The sequence below is a fragment of the Mycteria americana genome, chromosome 1 (assembly GCF_035582795.1).
Source record: "Mycteria americana isolate JAX WOST 10 ecotype Jacksonville Zoo and Gardens chromosome 1, USCA_MyAme_1.0, whole genome shotgun sequence".
In the NCBI taxonomy this organism is placed as follows: Eukaryota; Metazoa; Chordata; class Aves; order Ciconiiformes; family Ciconiidae; genus Mycteria; species Mycteria americana.
This window is the reverse complement of record NC_134365.1, coordinates 82,051,175-82,068,532: the sequence shown is the minus strand read 5'-3', so window position 1 is coordinate 82,068,532 and position 17,358 is coordinate 82,051,175. Positions and strand designations below refer to the sequence as shown.

The 17,358-nt window shown below is 39.9% G+C and overlaps 1 protein-coding gene across 10 annotated transcripts in view; it reads right to left on the bottom strand.

The window, feature by feature from the left end:
- The window catches only part of CCDC91 (coiled-coil domain containing 91), a 341,211-nt gene that overhangs the window by 245,543 nt on the left and 78,310 nt on the right, over positions 1-17,358 (bottom strand). For 6 of the 10 annotated variants that reach the window (XM_075508281.1, XM_075508300.1, XM_075508195.1 and 3 more), the window contains exons 1-2: positions 16,459-16,615; positions 15,331-15,423 (exon numbers count right to left, since the gene is read on the bottom strand). The exons of 1 other annotated variant lie outside the window; for it this stretch is intronic. The gene's annotated coding sequence lies outside the window, so the exon portion shown is untranslated. Of the gene's footprint in view, positions 1-15,330; positions 15,424-15,535; positions 15,914-16,458; positions 16,617-17,358 lie in introns of those variants that run through there. 3 more of the 10 variants (XM_075508327.1, XM_075508321.1, XM_075508214.1) reach the window with 3 other exon arrangements.

Here is a 17,358-nt window from a genome sequence, read left to right as displayed (position 1 = left end):
TAAATTTATTCTATTTATTTTATGACATCACATCAATTAAACTTCTATTCCGAAACCTCGGGTTGTAGCTGAAAATACCTCCAGGCAATACCTTCACATTTAAATTAAAAAAATATCTCACTTCATCTGGCTTCTTCTGTTCCTCCTTCCCCCTTCATTGTAGCTCAGAAATGACATACAACAGATGAAGGAGTATGGAAACAAACTTAAAATCACCATTTTAGACATTACCGCAGCAGGTGTGCATGTTTTACTTGGAATTTATGAGAAGTAGTAAATATTGCTAACTCAGCTCTGCCTCTCTTGCTGCAAACTCGTTCTGGCCAACTTATATGCAGCATCCTATTGACACTGGTGGTAGTGGATATGGCTATCAGAACCCACTACGGTAGACTCTAAAGAGATAACACTTTCTAGTATTGCGTCCCAATAATGCTTTAAAGTTGTCATAAATGCTTTTATATTTTATCTGTTTGAATGTGTATTAGCAATCAGCAGAACGAATCTCTTGGTAAAGTATTGGTTTGGGCCCCTTTCTGTTCAGATGCAAATCACTTGGCCTACATAAGCAGCCTGTCACTGCTGAGTTTCATTACTCATTTCCTGTCATTAAATTAGATGAGATTAATAAATAGAAACTGAAAGACAGTCGGCTAAATTCAGGTCTCCAATGAAACTTGTCCCCAAACGAAACTGTGAAGAGAGCCTGGTCATTCACTATATGTCCTTCGGAGTCTTTTTTGTTCATTGTGGAGATGCTCAAGTACAGTGGGATTGCTTTTCCTAAACTCTTTTCTTAACCCCATTCATGCCAGATGGGCATCCTAGTCTTATACCTGATAGGAAGTACTCCAAGACACCAGGCAGGTTTTGAAATAAATGGAGAAGGAAATTCAGTCACAAAGCAAAACCAAGACAAATAAATGACATTTCAATGGCACACGATAGTCATCCTGTCCTAATGAGGCAGAAAGGAGAAAACATTCACAAAGAGAAGCACCAAGCAGCCTACACAGTCTTCGAAGCTGTTTTCTCTGCAAGGGTGTCCTATTCCACATGCCCCACTAGTGCCCATTCTTCTGAGGTGCTGACCTGGAACTGTCCCCCACAACCCTTTCTCCCCACTTTCCTCCCCAAGATTTAGACCCCTTGGTTAACCAAAGTGAGCACATGATAAAAGCTGAAAGAGAAAGAAAAATCAGAGTGTAATTGACACTTTGCCCTGAATCTGATCCTATAGTGCCTGGGCATGGTGAGACAGAGGAGACTGTTATTGTAGTGGGAGCTGGCACCAGCCCCTGTATGTACGTTGCCTAATGCTTTCCATTATAAGATTATTGTAATCAATTTTTTAATAACGTTAACACCTCTATTGTTTGTCTTTGAAATCTGGCAGAAGTGGGGATTGCCTTAGGGCCAGTGTCATGCCTTTCACTGGTACTGTTAATAAATTCAGATTTGGACAAGTAATAGAAGTGTTGAAAATCACCATTTTTTAATGGTATTTTCCAGAGCCCAGAGTTATTTTGGCAACTAGCTAAAACCCCCAGAGATCTGATGCGTCTGCCTCCATGCTGCACCTACATCTCCATGAATGGCTGTGTCTTAGGCTGGTACAGACAAAACGGCTCTGCCAGTCTGCCAAGGGGACTCAGTGTAATAGGCAGAGGTTACAAAAGCCAGTTTGGGGACATGGTATGGTGGCAGCTACATCAGGAAACAAGGAAGGAAGAACGAGTCACTGGGGTGAGAGATCCGGTGTGTGGGAGCAGTTGACAAAGAAAAGAGCTACCGAGATGAAAGGAAGAGGGAGGCTTATGGACAAAGATGTGATGAAGACATCACTTCAAAGGAAAATTAACTCAAAGAAATAGAACTCGCTGTACATCTCCCTCAAATCACCAGTTCACACAGGGGATGACCTTTTTTTAAATGAACTGAATAACCTGCTTCTGTTTGATGATGCTCAATCAGAAATTGCTTATGTTGTTATGCCTGGAGGTCAAATTTTATCAATGGAGAACGATAAATGAGTGTTAGAGTAGAGCTTTTCCTGTTGTGTTTATTAATTAAAAGCCTGCAACTAATGTGAAATTACATACACAGTGATAGAAGGCCCTTATTTTAGTTGCCATCTGAAGGCTTCCAAAGGTAGAGAAATGACAAATTTACAATTGCCTTGTGTAAACCTATGTATTGCAGAACTTAATGACAGGAAAACATTTATATTTCCTCAATCTGTAAAACAAGTTAGCTCCTAGTCACCCTGAGGAGGTGGCATGTTGAACCTAATACAACAAATGAACTTGGACCTAATGCACCAAATGCTAATCAAAAAAACAAAACAAAACAAGACAAAACAAAAAAAAAGAGAAAGAGAGAGAGAAAGAGAGAAAGAAACAAAGAAAGAAAGAAAGAAAAGAATGAAAGAAAGAAAAAGAAAAAGAAAAAGAAAAAGAAAAAGAAAAAGAAAAAGAAAAAGAAAAAGAAAAAGAAAAAGAAAAAGAAAAAGAAAAAGAAAAAGAAAAAGAAAAAGAAAAAGAAAAAGAAAAAGAAAAAGAAAAAGAAAAAGAAAAAAAGAAAAAGAAAAAGAGAAAAAGAAAAAGAAAAAGAAAAAGAAAAAGAAAAAGAAAAAGAAAAAGAAAAAGAAAAAGAAAAAGAAAAAGAAAAAGAAAAAGAAAAAGAAAAAGAAAAAGAAAAAGAAAAAAAGAAAAAGAAAAAGAGAAAAAGAAAAAGAAAAAGAAAAAGAAAAAGAAAAAGAAAAAGAAAAAGAAAAAGAAAAAGAAAAAGAAAAAGAAAAAGAAAAAGAAAAAGAAAAAAAGAAAAAGAAAAAGAAAAAGAAAAAAAGAAAAAGAAAAAGAAAAAGAAAAAAAGAAAAAGAAAAAGAAAAAGAAAAAGAAAAAGAAAAAGAAAAAGAAAAAGAAAAAGAAAAAGAAAAAGAAAAAGAAAAAGAAAAAGAAAAAGAAAAAAAAAGAAAGAAAGAAAGAAAGGAAGGAAGGAAGGAAGGAAGAAAGGAAGAAAGAAAGAAAGAAAGAAAGAGAAGAAAAAGGAAGATGGATTAAGGAAATACAGCAAATACAGCTTATCTCCTTAGGTCACGTATGTGGTCGTAGTTCCCTTCATTGGTTTACATTTTTGTGCTTAAAGGTAGATCCCAGACCAGCAACAGAGAGTGATGGGGAGGAACAGGGGAGCACAAGGTTACTAGAAAGCAGTGAACTGTGAGGCGGTCACATCACTGATGGAAGGTGGAGGCAATGGCAAACCCTCAAGGCATCGTGAACTAGGCACAATGCCTACGCTTAAGAAAATGGGAAGCAGGGTTGAAATCTCGTCTGGTCTGAACTAGGCAGAACTGCTGCTTTTAGCTCAACTAGCCATGTAGCTGAGCATCCTAGCACAGCCCTGGGGACTCACATCCACCTTCAGCCCACGTGCAGTTTTCTAGCCTTTGTCTTCCCAACATCCAAACAAACACTGTGGTTGTGCTTAGAGTGCTCCCAGACCCAGCACTCTGGCACACACTGCTTATCTGGTACTGTCTTCAAAATTCGGGAGCTCCAGGACTTCAACTGTATGTTTCCAAGTGCAGAGTCAGCTATGGAGTTGTTATAACAGAAGTTATAGTAATTGAGTGCTACATCTGGCTTAGTTAAGATTTCTAGATATGATGATAGCCGGCAGTAAGATTTTGCAGTTGTTCAGCAGGGGTTGAACATAAAGCATTCCAACAAGGCAGAAGTAACAGTGGCCTGCTTTGGCAGGGGAGGGGAAAACTCTCTTCCTATGGTTTCCATGTCATCTCTAGACCCATTTTTTTAATAAAAATCTCAAACTTAGCATGCTGTATAGGCACAGATTCAAACAAATCTTGCAAGGCCTTCTAAACTTCCTCCGTCTATCTAACAAAAGGGAAGAATTCTGCAAATAAGAATATGGAAACTAACAATTCCCATTGCGGCTGAGGCTATTAGGATTACCTCTGGGATTACTGTTTACTCATTTCCTAGCAATGCTTACATATTAATTATTTAAAGGTAATGTTCCAAACTTTTTTCCCAAGGGACTGTGTTAATATAACCTTCCTGAACCACTCTTTAAGATAGTATATGCCAAACAAAGGTTGCACAAAGATTTGACAATGTAGAGGTAAGCTCTTTTGCTATATAAAATTCTAGAGCACTTATATGTAGACTGGGAGAAGAAAATGTTCATGTCCCACTCAAACTTCTCTTAAAATATAGCATTTTAATTGCACCGCAGCACCGCAGCTTTTGCTGGGTGTTTTATATATATATATATTAAATTTATATATATATATTTATTAAAATATATAAATATTATTTTTCTGTGTGTATTTTCTTGAAATATTGCCGAGTACTGCCATGCAGTGTTGAAATGCTTTTCTATTCCATCTTATTTTAACAATTAGTAAAGTTATAGTATCTGAGACAGAGCCATCAAAGCTAATGGAAGTCATTCCTTGGGCTTTAAATCAAACTCATGTTAACATTTACATGTTATATTTTAAGTCTATACAGTATTTTGAAAGTTTCTGGAAGAAAGGTGTTCTGGAAACAGCAAAAATCATTGTAAGGTGTAGCTGTTCCTAGAGGATAAATTATTCTTCGAGAATAGAATATATAATGTAATTCTTATAGAATTGTGTACAACAAAATAAAAGAAACCCCAAACCCACCAAATCCAAAACCAAAGAAACAATTTGTTAAAATACACATTAATCACAGTTTCACAACATAACGAAACAGTCATTTTTATAATTTTAAATTAATTCTTTCCATTTAGCAGTCAGACCATAGCAGGAGAACTGAATCAGTTATGACATGGAAATAATGCTCAAACAAATATATTTAACTTTAGGGAAAAGGCTTGTTCATCTCTGCATTAAATGTAGAATGATTAATACTTCAGCTATTGTTTTAATACCTAAAGGGCGACAACTACTATTTTCCCATTAAACATTAGTACTGACTCAGCGTGCGGTTATATGAGGTGTTCCTCTTTGGATGTGTCAACTGAAAAGGGAGCCTACTGCAATTGCAGCGCAACTCTGAAGTCAGAGTAAATGGAAAGAGGCACGTAGTCAGAACCTGTTGATGATGGTAAAAAATCTTTCTTTTTCCTGTCAGTATACCTATCCATTAAGTGGCAGTTTTGTTTTAGGATTTTATTATTTAATAATACGTTATAGTCACACCTGTTAATCTTCTCGCTCCCCAGTACTGTATACTGCTAGGTGTGTGGTGTACTGGGAGAAACCAGAAAACCTCACAACGCATGCTTTCTAGGTGCAGACGTGCAGTTTACAGAAGTACCGTTTAGCATTTTGGATAGTAAAAGCTGAAGTTCTTTTAAAGTGGATTTACTGAGAGAAAGGACGGAAGGCAAAAGGACTTTCAGCTCCCTCCAGTACACATTGGTTGGTGTGGTAAACGTTTCCCTACCACAAGATGCAGTCCCAGACATGAGGTTTCATAACCCCTTGCCAACCCTTTCTCACTAACCAGATCAGTCCTGAGTCCTCTCCTTCTATACACACTTTTAATCTTGGATTTTCAGTTGCTTAAAACTTTCCCAAACCAATTCACTTTCGGATGAAACACCCTGTGCCCACTTTCTACCAGAAGGCAATTTGTTCTTTAGCTTAATTTTAGTCTGAGCAAATCTCGTTTATGTATATCTGCACTCTCAACTCACACGTTTCCCATATGTTCAAAGTAAAGTCTTGCACTCACATGGCTAAAAATCACAACCAAAGCTGTAACTTTTGCATGTGGATACATGTAAAGGTTCCTACTGACATGAGTAATGCTACCAAATAATGCTACAAATTTCATGGGACAACTCAAGTAAATGTTGTAACTGGTATCCACCCTAACGAGACAGAAGCTAGGAATAAAATAAAACCCTAAATGAGGGAAAATATAACTAAAAAGAGACAGGAGAGAGAATGAATTTAGTCCAGGACTGTAAGGAACTCAGCACCAAAGCACAACTCTGTTGGGCAATACGTGACTTTATCTCAGGTTCTCAAAAGTGGAGTTTCGCATGAACATAAACACTGTACCTCGGTTGTTTACCTCAAAGAGGGTCTCCCTAGACAGAAGAGCTTCCTGTTACTCCCCAGACTTACTGCTGTTTGCAAATAGGTTGGTCTACATATACATACATATATAATGTATATATCAAGTATAGGCATATATACACATATGCATATGTATACTATACACTTGTAAAATACATATTAAACATATTTTTCTGTTACATGTAAAGCAAACCTATCTAGACACATGTATAGGTATATATGAATAATCGCATTTTCCTTTTTTATAGATTGGTTCCATAAATTCAGAGGATTTGGACTGAGCAACCTGAAGTATAGCACTTCATTCCATGCCCAGATCTCTCTGTGATAAGTGGGCTCCTCAAGAAAGTTGAGCTTTTCCCCAGCAAGAGACAGCTTAAAATGCTGAACATGGCTTTTTTTCTCCAGCCAGACCACAAAACCCTTTCTCAAGAAAGAATGACCTCATATCTTATTAACCCGAGCACAAAGTGAATGAGCTCACACACACACACACACGCATACTAGCACACATATACACATGCAACCAAACAGCCAAGCAAAAGCTAGGAGACAGACTTTTAGGAACAGGACTTCCAAGGAAAGGTAACTAAATATGGATTTTGGAATCTAAGTTATTTTCTAAAGGTAATGCCTGATGATGGTTCTTCAAGAGCTTTGAAAATTACATAAAGAATTTGCAGACTTATTTTATACTTCCTCTTTTTTTCCCTTCTCTTATTTGAATCTAACAGGCAAATAAAAAAAAAAAAACTGTATATGTCATCTCTTTGGGTTGCTTAGAGGGGAAAAGCAATTTGATATTTTCTTTATAAATACTCCAGTAGGAGAGAATACGCAGAAACCATTCAGGACAAGAAACACTAAAGCTGCATATGTAACTGGCCATTACTGTGGAAATGAAATACTATAAATGTGTGAGGGAAAAGCAACCTGAATTCTGCATATTCTTACATGGTGTGTTTGCACACTTTTGAATAATTTCATAATTCTGATTGTCCTTTGTTGATAATGATACAGTAGAAGTGGAAAAGATACAGAGCATAACTATTCTGAGAAAAACAACTTGAATTAAGGAAAGGCTTGCACAGAAAGAGAAATGAAATGGACTACAACTTCCCTGCTGGAAAAAGAGATGACAGAGGAGAAATATAATAAGGTCTATAAAATTATGAATGGCAAAGAGAAGATGAGCAGAAAATGACTGTTCACTATTTCTCATAACATAAAAAGTTAGGGAGAATTCAGTTCCCTCCGCATTAAAAACAAACAAAAGGAAGTACTTTTTCGCACAACATAATAATTAAACTGTGGAAGTCCACCACAGGATGTTGTGGAGGCCAGCACTGTAACCGAGGTCAGAAAAGGTTTTAGTAAAACTCGGGAAGAATAAGTCTATTGGTGGCTATTCAAGATGATGGTACAAATGCATCCTCTAAATCAGTGATTACTGAGAGACGGGAGAATTTAACTGGAGATGATTCACTTGATATTAGCCTCTGTGTCTGCTGCTGGCCTCTGCCACAGGCAATCCAATGGGCTAGCTGCACCTTGATTCTGACCTAATATGGTTATTCTTATCCTCTCTGAAACCTTTAGATATCAAGGACTGTATAAATGTAGGTCCTATGAAATAATACACATAAACAGAGAACTATGACCTTTTCCTTTCATTTTCATTGCAATGTAATATCCTCAAACTGATGAAGAGATGAAGCTATGATACATGTTAACATGAATCAGCAAAAGACTTCTCAACATATGATATGGGGTCATTTTCCCCCTTAATCTCCACATAGTTTGACAGTTTCCTTACTTTTGATATGTCTGTATATTTTAACATGTGAGTGCTGATTCAAAAAGGACTACCTGCAGGCTTAACGCTAGGCGCATGCTTAGGCCAGTTTGTATCACTGATTTCATAACTGTAACATCATCAAAGAGTTGGCTTTTTTATAAAATTAACAAATATATGGTATAGACTGAGCAGGGCATCGTGTGACGTTAATGTTTGTTGAAGAGGCTAATACTGTCTGAGACCAGGCATGCACTAGAAGTTTTCCATGTAGTCCTGCAATGCCTCTCAATCCTGACATAGGTTCCAGCCCTCTTAGTATTTTAGCCCCTATTGTGCTTGGTTCTGAACCAGAAAAGCTCAGCAGCCTTTCCTTAACTTAAGCACTTGGGTAGTCTCTGTGAAGTCAGTTTGGCTATTTGTACTTCCTACGTGCTTTGTTTTCTCATAGGTCTAGCGCACAAATCTGGCTTTCAGCACACTTTCTGTTCCACTTCTCTGGACTACTTCAAAGTATGGATTTTGTAGCAGCTGTATCTTTATTATTCATTAGGTATCAAGATGAAGAAACCAAACTCATGTCAACTTATTCAGGATGTTAGCCCAACTCTCTTGAGATGAAAAGTCAGTCAGGGCATAACTAAAAGGGCACTGTCCCAAATTCATAACTTATTCCTAACAAATCCTACTGCAGTTTTCTTAGGATTGCCATAAATTTTCAAGGATCAACATTACTTCTGGAGTGCAGACTACCTAAGCCAAGATCTTATATGAAAACTGGGACGGATAAGTGGTAATTTTTAAATTGGTTTCCTTTGAACTTCTGGAAGCACATTATTCTGTTTACCTTCTTCCCATTTGCATTGTTACGTGAAATGTTAGTAAGTTTTCTGCCAGCCTGTAATCCATAGTAGCTGCTCATATTTAAAACATGTCACACTCCTGACATGTTGGGAAGTATCACAGCCCAGTATAATATTTGGCTTTCAGATTTTTGTTTTGCAACAAGAGGACCAACAGTCTAGATCGGCAAAAGCAACTTCGGTTATTAGAGTTCGGACATGAACTTGGCTTACTAACATGAGAGAAATACAAGAGCCTCCTTTCATGCTCTTAATGAAATCATTAATTATGTCAGCAGCTCAAACGATACATCTCCAAACACTTTACATTACTTTTCAAATGGGTAGTCACATAGAAGTCTTAGAAAAAATATTCTTAAATTCTAAATTCATAAATTCTAAATTCATAAATAGATTTCTGGTTGCAGGGATTTGTACAGTCATTTTCTCTCATCCTCTTATTCTGCCATAGTTTGACTGAAGATTCTGTTATTTCTTGTTGAAAAAAAGTAAACTGAACAATATATCTATATAGTGTTGCCTTGTGGCAACCTAAATGAACTTCCTGAGCCTGAAAATTTGCCATGCTTCTGATTAGCAAGGAAACTGTCTCAATAGCGTTCCTTCTTTTTAGCTAAGCATTTACTGTACATGTGACCCTTGCTATATTTCCTATAATTACTAAATAGCTTGTTTTGATTAAATAATCAAACTGTTGATAGTACTATAAATGATAATCAAATTATTTATCTTTCTTGATTTAAGTATGCATAGCTTCATCTTTTAAAACAGCCTCCATTACAGAAATGAGCTTTTATATATGATAAATAAAAACAGATTTCAACTGTTAAAATCAAAAGTAGTCTTGGTGAAAACTGTTTCTAATCACAGAGCTAGAATAATGTTATCTGTGCTTTATGCTGTACTACACTTAGGGAGACACTTAGAAGTAAAGCAAGGACCGACATTCCGATTGATTTTGTTAATCTTTCACGTAAAATATATGATCTAATTCTTTATTCCAAGAAGACCAACTCCACTGTTACTGTTTGTTTCAGTAAGCAGTCAGTCATTGCCTTTCCCACATCACTGAAAGGTGGAGTTTATCTGTTCTGTGATGGCATAAAAAGAACAAAAAACATAGTAGCATGATGAATAAAGCAAAATGAACAAGATGATATAAATAAATCAAAATTAATACATTTGTTGCAAAGTCTGTCATGATGTTTATGTCTGAGCACTGTATTTACATGCCTTGTCACAACATAATGAAACTTACAACGCAACTTCTGCAAAAGAGACTGGAAAAAAACCCCAGTATTTCTTCACACAGCAGTGTTTTCATGGAACTGTGTACGTGGAATTTTTGAACTTTAAGGTGTGATTACATAATTTACAAAGTGTTTCCAGCAAGACCCTGGAAATAATGACAGAAATGCAGAAAAACATCAGATTTGTCCCCTGGCCAATATTCTTAGGGAAGCTTCCAGTACAGAGGATAGATTAAGCAATCAGCTGTAGCTGGGATTTGGGAGAATAGTTTCAGGTCAGTGAACTGGCTGGCTTGGTTTGGTTCTTTGGAGCTACTTGAAAGACTCAGTATCTTCCTTATGAATTACTTAAGGAGGTAACGTAAAACTGAAGATGTTTCTAAAATAGCTATGGTAGCAGAGGGGTATAATCAAACTGTACACAAAAATAAATAAGCCAGCATAGAAAAGCTTGGGGATCAGGGTATAAACCAGCCATAAGAGGCAAACTTATTACAAAAGTGAGACATCCACAAAGGACAATGATGGATCTGAGGGATTAAAAAAAAGAGAGAAAATACATACTTTTCATACTAAGGTAAAAGTTCAGGAACAGGAAGACTGAGATATGCTACATTGTAACACAGCTGAAGTTGATTGAAGTTCCTTGTAAGAATTACAGTATACAAGCAAAATTACATACCTGTGAACTTTGCACTTGGCAAAATATTCCTGTCCTACGCTAATGGGATGAAAGAAGACAGAGAAAGCCACAGCATTGTTTTAAACATGCCATAGTTCTCCCTGTCTTTAAACAACCCATAGTTGACAACTTTCGCATTTTCTTTCTCCCCTCAAATGAGGAGGCATGCCTTTTGCAACACCAAAAAACCCCCTAGAATCCTTCTCACTAATACTATTCACAGCTGTCTCTAGTTTGACTTTTAGCCTCTTCTTTTGACTAATGCAGCTCTCAGATAAGTTTCCAACCTCGTTCACTTGGCTAAGTCCCAAATCTCCTCCTCTATCCACATCCTCATAAACTGTTCAGTTCTTCTGTTCAGCAACACCCTGTTTAAATTCCATGTTGCACTGGGCATTGTGTTTCATTACGTTTCTTTACTTGGCTATTTAGAACCTTATTCAGATGATCCTTCCGCTTTTTCCCCCTTCTCTTTCTTTGGGCTTTACACTGTGCTGTCGTTGAACCCTTCCTTTATGATTATTATGTGTTTGCATTACCATAACAGCTAAGAGCTGACCTATGCACCAAGACCCACAGTATGAGGCCTCCCTAAACACAGAACTTTTATTCACTCTCAAACTGTCTTTAGGATGATGACACATGAAATTGCCTCCATCCAACTCCATCCTTTGTTCTCTCTCTCACTTGTATAGGCTTGAGTTTAAGCTATACACGGTTAAGATCTCAGCTGAGCTCTTCTCCATAACCCACACTCTTTTTTTACTGTTTCTCCCTGTTGATAAGAGTCTTATCAAACACGCAGTTCCTTGGGTCCATGGTTATGGATTTTGATTCGGGGGGGGGTTCTGAGGCATTTTGATGCTTCCAACACTTGGCTTATATTCAAATATTTTCCTCTTTCAACATCTCCAGAATGTATCCTGAATACAAAAGCTTTCACCTGGGTATTTCACCCCCTGCATCTTAACCCTCAGCCATTGCAACTGTTCACCACCTGGTCTGATCAAAGAATTGCCCAAATCATCCTCTTTGCTAGGTATTTCAATGCTGCAATTTATACTATTCATGGCCTTCTGCTACCTATCCCCTTCTAAAATGACAAAAAAAAACCCCCACCTTTTATCCCTCCCTTTAAATCCTTTCACAACTGAACTGCACCTACCTGGCTGTTCAGTTCTTGCCGCGTTGTCATCTTCACTCTACTAGCACTACCAGCTTTCCCTGCCTGTTCATCCACATCTACCCTGCACCTCTCTGTGCTTTGTCTCCTTGTCTCCTTAATTCCTTACGGCACTAAGCCACTTCCTTACGCACCTTTAAATTCCACCTGAAGCTTTATTTCTCCCTTGATGTCTAGCAGTTACTGCTTTATAGACAGTGTGCTGGACTGATACAAAGCTAACTGAAATGGATTTGGGTTTATTGTTATCCCAGTTGTCCTCTCCCTACTTGCTGGTTTTGTTCCCCTGTTGCAACTTGTGCTTAAACTGGATTGTTAAGCAGAAGCTATTTTTGTACCACAGGACAGTACAGCCCAAACACAGCAGAGAGCCCTCATGCTCATTTGCAACCTGTAGGTACTATCTATTGTGCAAAAGCTCTGTAGAACACACATGGGATCTCGGAGGCCCCAGTGCTTGGCAAAACTTAACAAGACTTAGTTCAGCTTTTGTGTTCTTATGGAAAAAGGCCCTAAAATTTAAGAAAGACACTGTTTTGTGCATTCTTACATGCACGTTTTTTCTTTTTTTCTCAGTAAATGCATTTTGAGACAAGACAAGTAAACAGCTTACACAAGCCTGGGCCTGAAGCTGAGCACCTGCAACTTAAATAAGATCATCATTGTTTGAGCAGGGTTTAAATAATTTAGTACAAATTGGCTTTCCTATAGGTGTTGACAAGCACATCATCACTACTTACTAATGAGTACAGGATTCCAGAGGACTGCACAGATATCACACTCCTCCTCAGACTGCGCATGTGTCCCTCGAAACAAAGTATTTCATAAACAAGCACCTGGAGACCTTGATTAAAAACACCTGCTCTGAATCTGTGGGGAGGACAGATTGCACAGCGTGCAGATGGCCTTCACAGCATGGGTTGCTGAAATTTCTGATATCCATAGTCACTGAAATAAAGTTTGTTTCCCATCCTCCCCCACACCGACCCAACCCTTTATGCTGGGTGCGCAGTGGTTGATTTCATGAAAGGGGTTTATGAGTGTGCCCTCAAAGGGGTGGCTGAGGGGGAGTCTGCCACGGTCTGACAGTGACTGCAACCATAGAAATTATGAGTCTAACAGACCCTGCCTTTGTGACAGGACAGGCTGTTGTTATCACTGATTACCTTTTGGCCTGCTATTGCAAAAATAGTGATATTTGGTGAAAAGAGGATAAAGGCATCTCAGGGGTAATTAGTGATAAGCAACTATCTGATAAGCCTCGCCACCTGTTGCACAATTTTTCCCTATTCATGCCTGTGACTCCGTGGATTGATAACGAAAAACCATACAGATTTAATCAGGTCTGACATCCCCCCCCTGAGTCCTGCAAGCTCTTTCTCTCCATACAAATGGAATCCCTCGATTTTAATGTTAGTTTTTCTATTCTACTTGTCCTGGCGCAAGGTTCTTGTAGGAGTTGCAGTGCTGTGCTTTCAAAGATGGAAAATAATGAAGTGAGGAAGAGCTCTGTCAGGTCTGGGCACATGTGAGGAATTTCTGTGATGACTAGGGTCTGAGAGGGTCTCTGAGCAGGACTGGAATAGCCACATGCCCTGAATGACTTAACTCTCTGTGGGAAGCCCAGGAGCCTTTTCTGTCTGTGTGTACACATAATTTCAAAACCGATACATCACTCAGGGCTGGAAGTGAGAAGCTGGTCACATTTCCATGCTCAACTACTGGCCCTTTCCAGAAAGGAACATCAAGCAGGCACCTTTTGGTTACTTGTCTTGCTTGTCATACTGCAGGGGCAAAGCTTATTCAAGAGGGTACAGTTAGCCGGACAGCAAGTGCAATACTCTGACAGGACAAAGATGGGAAAACCACTTAAAGATTTTGTTTCTAACCTGGTAGTCTGCAAAGCAATTGAGAAAGTGAAATATTTCCAATAAGATAGAAGCCAACCCTTTGCTGCTATTCTGACCTACAAGTTGAAATGATGACTACAGCCTCCTTTTGTCAGGGCCGTGTATTACAACCTTGGATCTCAGTCCTGCCAGCATAGCAACCTACAGATCCTTCCTAGAGCTGTCCTCAGCCTGCACTAAGTATAGCTTGCTTTGTTTTCACATGCGGTATGACTACAGAGGCCACCCCTGAGTCATACGGGCTGCTCTCAGAAAACTCTCCCATGTGTCATTCCCTCATTTGCCAGCTCAAGAACCTGTATAAGACTCAAGTCATCTCCAGGGTTCGGAAGACGGAATAATTTCAATAAGAGCAGCAGAGCCCAGGAACTCTGACTGTCAATGTCCAGTCCCACTCAAAGCTAAAACTCTAACTGCTTTTTGATTTTTAGCAGAAAATTAGACCTTGTCACCTTGGCTTGCTAAAGCCAAATATTGCTTTACCAACTTTTTGGCACCTTTACACTTCCATCTCCCACAGCCACTGAAATTGCTTCAAGCATTTGACAGAAATAAAGTAGTCAATATTCCTAAGAAACAAAAACCAGCTTTTAGTCCAATTAAGAGAGCACCATTGACAGGTCAGACCAAACACACAGAGTGTTGTTTCTGTTTTTAAGAGAGATGAAATCTGGAGATGAAGGAGCAATTAATTTAATCTCAGTGTAAGATAAGGTGTTAGAATGATATAAGAAACAGTTTAATCATCTTGGGATAAACAAATAACAGCTAATATATAACTTTTATAGTTGATCCTTATTTATTTCTTCAGGTTAATTGAATTTCATATTTGATAAGCTAGTAAATTTAGAACCCTAACCTGCAAGGGTTAATTGAAGCTCCTCTAAAAATGTGCTTGCTCACATCTCCTGCTGTCCAAGCTGATTATGCAGCGTGTCATGGGCAACTCCAAGGGCTACATTTCACTATGCATGGCCTGTTTAAAGCAAGTCAGGTGGTTATTCCACTTTGTTTATTACAGCTTAGGCTTCACACCCTATGGGACATCATGTCTGAAAAAGTAATCACACTGCAAGATCAAAGAACATTCAAAATTTGGAGAAGGGATGGCCATGTAAGATGCTGACCACCATCCAAATAAAGTGAATTAAGAGAATCAGTTTGGCTTCAGTGAGAGCTGGACCAGATCCCATGACTTCTGAGAAAAGTTTAAAGATGCAATTTGTTCCACTGGGAATTAGGGATATGAAAATGGATATTTAATGTGGTATGAAAGGAGAGAATGCAGGATCATTTTACTTGTATAGGAGCAAAGGAAGGAGCAAAGCACATCTGAGCCAAAGCAGAGGATGCATGCAACAGTTCCAGTCGTCTCTATGTTTTAAAGCAAACAGCAAGAAGAAGCAAAGTCCCTGGAAGGCAGACTGGAGTTTACCAAAAATAATCCGATTAATAAAAAACAAAATGCATAAACCAAAGATAAGTATCTAAGAAATGCTAGCAGATAAAGGCTATGCTCATGGTAGAGCATGTTACAGTACCTTGCTGTCCAGATTCACAGGCATGACTTCAAGCTTCACACAAACAAGTTATTTCCATCAGCCCAGGTGTGGAAAGGCAGCCTGTCTTCTGAACTGGAAAGTCAAATGAGGCTAGATATGATCCTAGGTGCAACTTTCTATTGTGTTCCATTTGCTAAAGAAATAGGAAAAAACTCAAACAAAACTATATCTAAGGAAAGCATACCTTAACCATACGAGTCCCGTGTGTGCGTGGGGAAGGACAGAGTCCTCCTTTTTCTGAAACAATCTGCAAACCTAAAGCTAAAGAAAGTATGCCTTAACCGCACCAGCCCTGTGCGCCACTGGAGAAGGAGGGTCCTTCCTTTTTCCTAGCACACCACTTCTTTTCACAACTCGCAATTCCCTTCCACTGTTGTATGATGGCAGTCTGCACTTCTCCTTGTTTAACCAAAAATCCCAGCATAACTGTTAGATGGGAATTTTTCCTTAAGTAAACATTCGTTTTTCACCCATTGGAAAATATCAATTCATCACAAATGTCATCGGAAAGGTTTTTAGGTCTAGGATGGAACTGAGAGAAGCCAACAGTCCAGGGATTAGGGCTCTGAATCAGAGAAGGGAAGGACTTGAACTCTGGTGTCCCACATCCCAGATGAGTACACTAACCACTAAGCTATTCCAAGGCAGGAGGTGAGTCTGTCTCCTCTCAGAAAAATGTCTAAAGGGCTGGATTTTGTTCCAACATAGCGCAAAAACAAATTGCAAATCTTCTCTCCCCCACCCCCCTCCTTTAAATTGAATTCTTGTCCTCCAGCCAGCCCAGCTTGGTAATAGTTTTGTGTAAGTTAAATACACCAGACATGTTTGTTCCTGTTGGTATTTAATAGATATTCAGTCACAAAAATGGAACAAATAAAACAGCCCCATCTATGTTAAGAGGTATTTAAAGCTGAAGTCAAGATCAGACCTAGAGAGGGGCAGCTTAACCGCCTAAGGTTTCAGAGCACCGAATGAAAGCACAGGCATCGCTGAAAGCGTGGTTCCTATTAGCATTTCAAGTGCCTTGAACATGTGGAGCGGGGACGGTTGTAAGCCGCCCTTCAGCAGGGCTCCGAAAGAGCTGCCTGTTTCCTCCAGGTTACTTACCTACGGTTTAGGACCCCAGTGGCGGCGTTAGGAGTAGGAGCGGCACAGCCCGGCCAGGTGGCTGTACCCACCACCCCCTCAGCAGAAGGCAGGGGCAGGGAGCCCGTAAGGCGGGACGCGAGGGCCTGCGCCCCCACGCCTCCCCTCGCCGGGGCCGGGGCCGGGGCCGGGGCCGGGGCCGGGGCCGGGGCCGGGGCCGGGGCCGGGGCGGGCGGCGGGGGGCGCCCGGGGGCCGGCGGCGGGCGGGCGGCAGGCGGGCCCGCACCACCATGGACAGCTCACTGGGGCTCCGCGGCCCCGCCGCCCGCTGCAGCCCGCCCACGCTCCGCCGCCTGCGCCGCCGCGGGGTGCCAGCCGCCTGCACCGCCGGGCGGTGGAGGGCAGGGAGAGGCTTTATGAATTAATAACTGACTCTTTGCCCTCAAATTTGAAAATTATTCCTTTCGGTGTCTACTGGATTCTAGGAACCAGACAGAAGATTTGGCAAAGCCCTCGTCAGTTCCACGCGGCTTTTTTTTCCCCTTTTTTCCCCCCCTTTCTTTCTCGAGCGCATTAAATTAAATGCATATTGTCTAAATAAACCGCGCATTGTTTCAATAGCTGAACTCGGGGAGCTCCGGCCGCCTCTCGGGTGGGAGAGGCAGCTCTGCTCAGCTACTCTATCATTGTTTAATAAAGGAGATTAGTGTGCGCGGATGGCGTGCCACGAAACGTCTGGGTCTTGCTGATGGGGAGGAAAAAAACGGTTTTCTCTTTCTCCCCAAGCAATCTTTTCACCCAATTAGAAGGTTACGCCGCGCCAGACGTGGACGAAGGAGTTTCTCATCCCTGACAGCCACGGGAGAGTCAGAAGGGAGGAAGGCAACCTTTATGGCAGCTGGGGACAGCAGAGCGCGACGG